Raw genomic sequence first — 7,194 nt, forward strand, 5'->3', positions numbered from 1 at the left:
ACACACACACACACACAAACACACACTTAGCTATTTACTACTTAGGCTAACTAAGCCCCAGGAGAAGAGTCTGCAGGCCCAAATGTTCGTATTGTGTTTGAATTCATAAACAACAACTCTTTTATTTTTTTCTATTTTTTCCAAAGGGAAACAGTTTAACACATAGAATTAGGTTCACAATGGATTTTCTTTATTTCCTCCTGCCCATGTTCCCTCACTGTTAGGTCATAGAGGAAAAAAAAAAAAACAAAATGGCAATAAAATCTCTCATTTTATCTCAAAGCAGTTCAAATTGGCATATAGTTTGGAAAAATGAAAGCATGTTTTAAAATCCTATGATTACATGTTTAAATAAATTATAGTTGAGAAGAGAATTCCTGTGGGTATATTTGCTAGTACATAAGAGAATGCTTTTGTGCATAGAGGTTTAATTACACATATAATGGAATCAAAATGTAGAATTGAACAACCTTTCAGAAAATGTTAAAACGATGCTTTAGGCTAAAAGAAACTGAAATTCTGCATTTATATGGCTGCAACTCTTCTGCATTCTTACACATAAATATTTCAAATAAAGTATTTTATAACTCAATTAAAATGACAATAATTTTTTTTTCAGGATCCAGAGTCTGATGGAACCTTAAATTATTGCCATGTTTAAATGTGCAAGGTTACCCCATTAATAAAGATCTATTTTCTTAATAATTTAAAATAATGCAAGCAAAGAATTGATGCTATGTATAATAGGTACTCCTTATGTAATTATAAGTTATTGCTATTAATAAATATGATGAGACCTTAAAAAGCACTGATGAAGGCAATGTTGTTATATTACTTTTCATGAATGATGCTATCACATACTAAGCCATATATATCTGTCTGTACGTAAAAAAAAAAACATTTTCATTAAAAATCAGTATAAATGAAAATAAACTCACTTCTAAACCTAAGTATTTTATTTTTTGCATGGCTAAGCAGATTATACTTAATAAAACTGAGCTTTTGGTATAATTTAGAGAGCAAACATAAATGTAATCCCATCGGATTTTCTATTTTAATGCATGGGGAAGAGGCCTCTGGAGGTTGATTTCAGTATTCTCCCCAAATGAATTCAGAGGATATCTCACAATGCAGATACAATGAACCAGATGTACCTGTTATGCTGTGCTGTAAGAGTTGAGACAACTTCAAGGTTTTTTTTTTTTTTTAATTATATAGGTATTGGAACTTATAAGCATTGAAGTGAGATGTGTTTTAAATTATGTTTGAACAAACTCACATTCACAGTCTTTGTTATTATTTGGTAGGCAGTGTTCCAGAAGTGACAGAAAAAATAAATTTTCACTTTAAAACATCTGGTTGTCTAAAAAAAAAATTAGTATTAAAGATGTTTTATTGTTTTGCTTTTGCCATTTCATTTGCAATCATGGGCTATTAATCAACCAAACTGCCCCTTCCTCCAAGTGTGGGGGGACACTTGGAGAAGTCAACGGGTTCTGTGATATCCACAGAGATACTTACAGCTTTTATTCAGTTTTACCCAGCCTGTTTTTCACCAAGGACCATGGGTTTTTAAAATGTCTTACTTTAATTCAGAACTCAATTCTAGAAAATGTGTAAAGATGTGCCGAAGTAAACAGCACTTTTTTCTAGAAGCTTCTACTTATAAATTAAAATCATAAAACTGAACATATGGTAAAGCCTCATGCCATTCAAAAACTATTTTACATAATAAAAATCTTCGCGTTTTTTCCTCAATACTTGGCTTACAGTGGCCCTCTCCTAATGCTTGCTTTTATAGAGACGACTTAATATTTTCTTATGAAAAAAATTCCTTTATTAAAAAGAATACTTTTGGTTTTAGAATTTTTTTGCTCATTTCAGTAAGCATGGGAGATATTAAAACACATTTAAAATTCTGAAAATTAAGTTATATGTTATTGTAAAAGACATCTGAAATTCTATCAACAGCCAATGACATTAGTTATTCTAATAGTACTAGACAAGATTTCTTTAAACAGATAAAATATATTCTTTAAACAGAGAAAATATATACATTTTCCAATGGTCATATGTAAATCTCATAAAACAAAAACAGCCAGTTTTTGCTCTACTTTTAAGTAAGAAATAACATTTTATTTTTTCTCTCAAGCTAATTGGTAAAAAAACCAATCTCTTATTTTAATGAAAAAAGAAAATAGGATATTGATATATTCAACGAAGACATATATGCCCTTTTCCTCATCATAATTCTCAATTATCAAGCTTACAATTTGAAGACTACAAAAGTAACTTATAGCAAGGACTCTTATAGTGATAAGAAATAAATCTAATTACCATATCCTTTGAATAGATGTAATATAAATTTCATTGCTCACTTAAAAGTTCTAAAGTTAACAGCATAAACTTGAAGTTGAGTAATTAAGTAATCCTTATATAGACACTTATTAAAGTATTTATACATATTATCTTAAATCTACATCTATCATTTTGCCAATTAAAATTAGGACTTTAATTGCAATTAAGTAATTTAATTGCCAATTGAACAGCAAAATTGCTAAGTGACTAATTTTAATGCCTATTTTAATTACCAATCATGACTGGGGAGGGAGCTAATCAAGTTACATCAAGCAGTACCAGAGTAATGATGTGAAAAAAAAGAAGAACAAACATTCAGGGCTACATGCTTTAAAAAAAGAAACATAAATTAAATAAATGCAAACACAATCTGATAAATGTATAAAAATACTGTATTCCAATATCTGAATACAGAACATGAAAAAGAACAAGGTTAATTAAAGAAAGAGCTCCTGTCAATCTTCAGTCAAAGTAAGGGCAACCCAAGTCAATTTTTTATGATATTTGTATGGCACTCATAGCAACTCATATACAGACAAAGCTGCATATTGATTAGAATGAGAGACCACTTCCTGCTTGACTGGGGTAATATTACAGACTGCTACTTTCCTCTTTAATGAAATGCTCGTAAAAGAGAGGAACAAGCTTCTAAAGCAACAACAGGGGTTTTGAATTTGAAAAGCAGACTGGAGTGCAATGGGGTCCACACTCTTTCCTGATGACTCACAACCCCACTTAGCTGAATGAAGAGTTTGACTAGAATCCTAATGCCTATTCATAACTGGTTACATGCTGCCTTGAGAAAACCATAAACTTAGTATAACTTAAAGATCACAAATTTATCTGTGAGAAAAAAAATAGAAATAAAATTACTTAGTATGGGGAATAGGCCTAGTTGTCTTTTTTTCCCCCCTCTTAAGACCCTATATCCATGGCCATCAGAAACACAGAAATATTTTCTTGGCCAACCCATGTATATTTCTCAAAAGTTTTCCTGTCTAAACAAATTCTCCAATTAACAACATGGAAGAGCAACACTGAAAAGATAAGTTTAAGTTTGACCACTCAAAAAAAAAAAAAGAAAGAAAGAAAGAAAGAAAGAAAGAAAGAAGGAAGGAAACGATTTCCTAGTGGACAAGGGCAATGGCAGTCCTGGTGTTCCCTTGGCAGTCAGATACATTATTTAAAGTAACAGTATACATCTATAACTCTTTAAGTTGAAATGATGCTGGAAGATCTTGGGTTTGTTGCCATGTAAGTAGACAAAAACATGCATAATTTTTATCTGTAAAGGTGCCTGAGATCATGGATGAAATGTACACATAATGATACAACTGGAGACAGAGAGCAAATAGAGCTGCTTGAGATTTTGCTTGAACTCTGAAACGAAGCCCAGGAGGCCTTTTGGCCTGGATTTGAAGGAGGAACACTTTAATAATCACAGGGCTTGGCAAAAGGTTGCAGTCTCTGCCCACGACAATAACAGCTTTATAAGGCAGGTTTTGTGTGACTGATTAAGGGACACGGTCACTGTCAATTCATAGGTCATGAAGATGGAGTCATTACTGACAAGTTCACTCCTGGTCTGGGTTTAAATTCAGAGCACTGGTGCTACAGAACAAACTAAAACCTCAGCAAGTAAAAATTATGGAAAACAGTCCCAGCAAAGAATCTTGCCATAAGCGAGACACAGCCTAAGTTGTTCTATGTAAGATTCTTTGCTATATAAATAGGCAAAAGGCGTTAGATATAATTACAGAATGTCTGGACTAACCCAAACACTGCTTCACAAACCATCAGCCATTATAAGGTGTGTGTGTCCAGGGGATGAGAGTGTCATGTTGGCCTTTCAAAGTGATTCTGAAAGGACATGATATATAAACTTCTGAAATGTTAACACTTTCTGAAATGTATAAAATTAAAAAGAAACACATTTTTAGTCTGTTCTTGTCTATTTTATATATTTTGGTAGTCTAGTCTATCAGTTCACGGGAATATTTTACATATTGTTGAATGCAAAAAAAAACCCCTATATATTACGTTTCTAGCTTTATGATATTCCTTCATAAAAGTAAATGTGAAATTAAAGTGTGAATAATACTTTAATTTGTACTCTTAGGTTATTGCTTATCTTTTACTGTGATCTGCATGTGTGAATCAAAAATACAAGGTATGATAAAAAGACAATCATGTTTATAATCCAAGCTCAAAGGCAGTTACAATATTTTATTAATCACCAGGTTTAAAAATCTAATGTGAAGTATGACTAAGCCATTCAGTAGGATCTAAACGATGACTTTGAGGTGTTCGTACTGACATCCTGGAAAGAAAACAGTCATTATATTACATTATATCCACAACCAAGGCTTGGATTAAGATGCAGAGAAAGAGTAGGGTACAGGGACTGGATTGCAGAGAAAGTTCTAGATAGGTCTTAAGCTCATTATTTCTTATAACTGTTTCCTTAAGAGTTGAAGTAGGATTTTGTTGGTTTTAAGTGAGAATTTCATATATGTAACAAGATTTAGGAATAACACTGAGACAAATCCTAGGAGTCCTTGGATTTTCTGGCTTTGAAGTATGGTGTTCAACTCCAGAAGTCGTATTTTCCACACCTCCACACTTCACCTCTTAATAGGTAGAGTGGCAATTTCCAAGATCAGTTTTGTTAAACTTTATCAATTTTGTGTGTCTAGAGATGGAAGAGGGTGGAGAAAGAAGATGCAGAAACTAGTTTTATTGCCAGAATGATGTGATAGGGTTCCTCAAACTACCAATAGTTGATTATAGAATTTGAAATGTAGCTCTCAATTTATACCACAGCAATGGGGCGATGCTATCTTCCTGTTGTTATAACGCATCAGGTCAAGGGATATAAATTGTACCAGGTAATTCATTTTGCTGTTCAGAGAGTCATTAGGTTCCTCCCAGAATATATATGATTGATATCCCTGGAGGTGAAAGGCTAAAGGAACCATATGGCAACATGTTGCATTCCGTATGCTATCTGCCCATCCGTGCTTAAGCTGCCATTAGCAACATCTGTACCTTACAGAAATCCAGCTGCGCCGACGACGGCTGACGGAATTGTACTGGGTGGGTGGGTGGGGTGGGAGGGGAGATGTAACTTAGCGCCATTAACTTTGAGACTTCGAGTCTACCTACCAGGGCGAATGGAAGCCTTCACAATTAGACGAGACGACACAAAATGTTTTATTAAAGTTTAATTCTGAACTCCCAATTAGCGAAAGTGCATTACAAATCGATTGCAATTTCCTAGAAGGCGCAGCAAGTTCTCGGCAGCCTTGCTTGCCTGCCACGTGCGAGGGGCTGCGTAGCAGCCGGAAGGACAGGGCTCAAGGCTGGCCTCCGTGGCCAGCAAGTCCCTAAAAGTCCCTGCCAGGGCGACAGTGGGGCTCGGGAAAGCCAGGGTGGGAGCCAGAGGATGGTGGTCCCCAGACTCCGGATGGGGGAAGTAAGGGGAAGGATTAGCCGGGGAGGGTCTAGGAAGGAGGGCGACAGGGTGCCCGTGTCGCGCCGGCCTCTCGGGAGGAGCCTGTTGGGACTGGTCACACCGAAGTTTCTCTCCCGCTCTGCACACCCACTTCGGCTTCCTGCCCCGGCGCGGGACAGAAGTCCCGGAAGGGCCGCCCCCGGGCCTCCCGGAGCCCCCAGCCCGATCCGAGACGTTACCTGCCCGGCGCTCCCGGCCCCAGGTCGCCGCGTCCCCGGGCGCGGAGTGGTCGAGCAGCCCGGCTCCAGCTCCTCCTGCAGTCCGGGCGCGCGGCAGGGAGAGCGGACGGCCGAGCTGAGCCCCGGGGCCAAGGCCGAGGCCAGCCACCCCGGCAGGGGCGCGGAGCCGAGGGCGGGGGGCCGGCGAGAGGCCCGCGGAGGCCCGGGAGGCGCGCGCTCCGGCCCATTGTCGCCGCCCGCGCGCACCTCGCGCCCTCGGCCCCGCGGCCAAGCGCGTCAGCGGCCCCGTCAGCCCGGCCGGGCTCCGTGACGCGAGCAGCCCGCGCTATAAATAACCCACCGCCCGCCCGGGCGCCCCGCCAGTGACGCCGGCCTGGCGGGAGGAGCGGCCAAGGAAACAATGACCCGCCGCGCCCTGCCGCCAGGCCGCAGGCCCAGCCCTCCGCGTTCCCCGCCCGACGGAGAGGCTGCTCCACCCTCTAGCCACCGAGCGCCAACCCCGACACCCCTGGCTCAACTCCTCTGCAAGTTCCAACTAAGTTGATTTAAAACGTCTCGACGCTTCTCCAACCCAACTCCCCCTCCACTACAGGTCCAGGTCCAGTGGGCTTTGGGGGGGGGGGTAGGAAATTGTCAATGACAACCCAAAATAAAGAACTTGGGCGTCTTAAATGTTAAGCCAGTGTACCCAGGGTCCAGAAGCAGCAGCAGCAGCAGGGAGGCCTGGGTCCCAGAACTCACCATTTCAGCCACACTGTCCTTTACATCTTGTGACCTTCGTGATGGCGCAGCCTCTTGTGATCTTCCAAGGCTGGTCCTTTGGCAATTGGAAGTCCAGTCAAGGCTGGCATCTAAAGGGGCTTTCTCTATAGGTAAATATTTCTTCAGAGACTTCCATTGCCATCTCCATATTCAGGCGTTTCTGTCACAACACTTCCTGACGCATGTCTTATTCATCAGGGTTCCCATATACAAATGAAGATCCGCTACTCTGCTGGAATTATCAATTATCAGTCGATTGAGACTGTATTCATTATTGCATTAATGTTGATTGCGTGTTCATATGTGTGTGCAAATGCGCTCACCTGCCATGGTGCTGGTGTGGAAGTTATTTGATAACTTTTGGGTATCTTTCTTCTGCCA

General features: G+C 39.8%; 1 protein-coding gene across 2 annotated transcripts in view; it reads right to left on the reverse strand.

Moving 5' to 3' along the window:
• Positions 1–6,896, reverse strand: part of Nr4a2 (nuclear receptor subfamily 4 group A member 2) — a 17,899-nt gene extending 11,003 nt beyond the window's left edge. Inside the window, exon 1 of one of the 2 annotated variants that reach the window (XM_031370295.1) lies at positions 6,793–6,896. The gene's annotated coding sequence lies outside the window, so the exon portion shown is untranslated. Of the gene's footprint in view, positions 1–6,051; positions 6,339–6,792 lie in introns of those variants that run through there. The other variant, XM_031370293.1, reaches the window with a different exon arrangement.
• Positions 6,897–7,194: the final 298 nt, after the last annotated feature.

This window comes from Mastomys coucha, unplaced genomic scaffold (genome assembly GCF_008632895.1).
Source record: "Mastomys coucha isolate ucsf_1 unplaced genomic scaffold, UCSF_Mcou_1 pScaffold15, whole genome shotgun sequence".
NCBI lineage: Eukaryota > Metazoa > Chordata > Mammalia > Rodentia > Muridae > Mastomys > Mastomys coucha.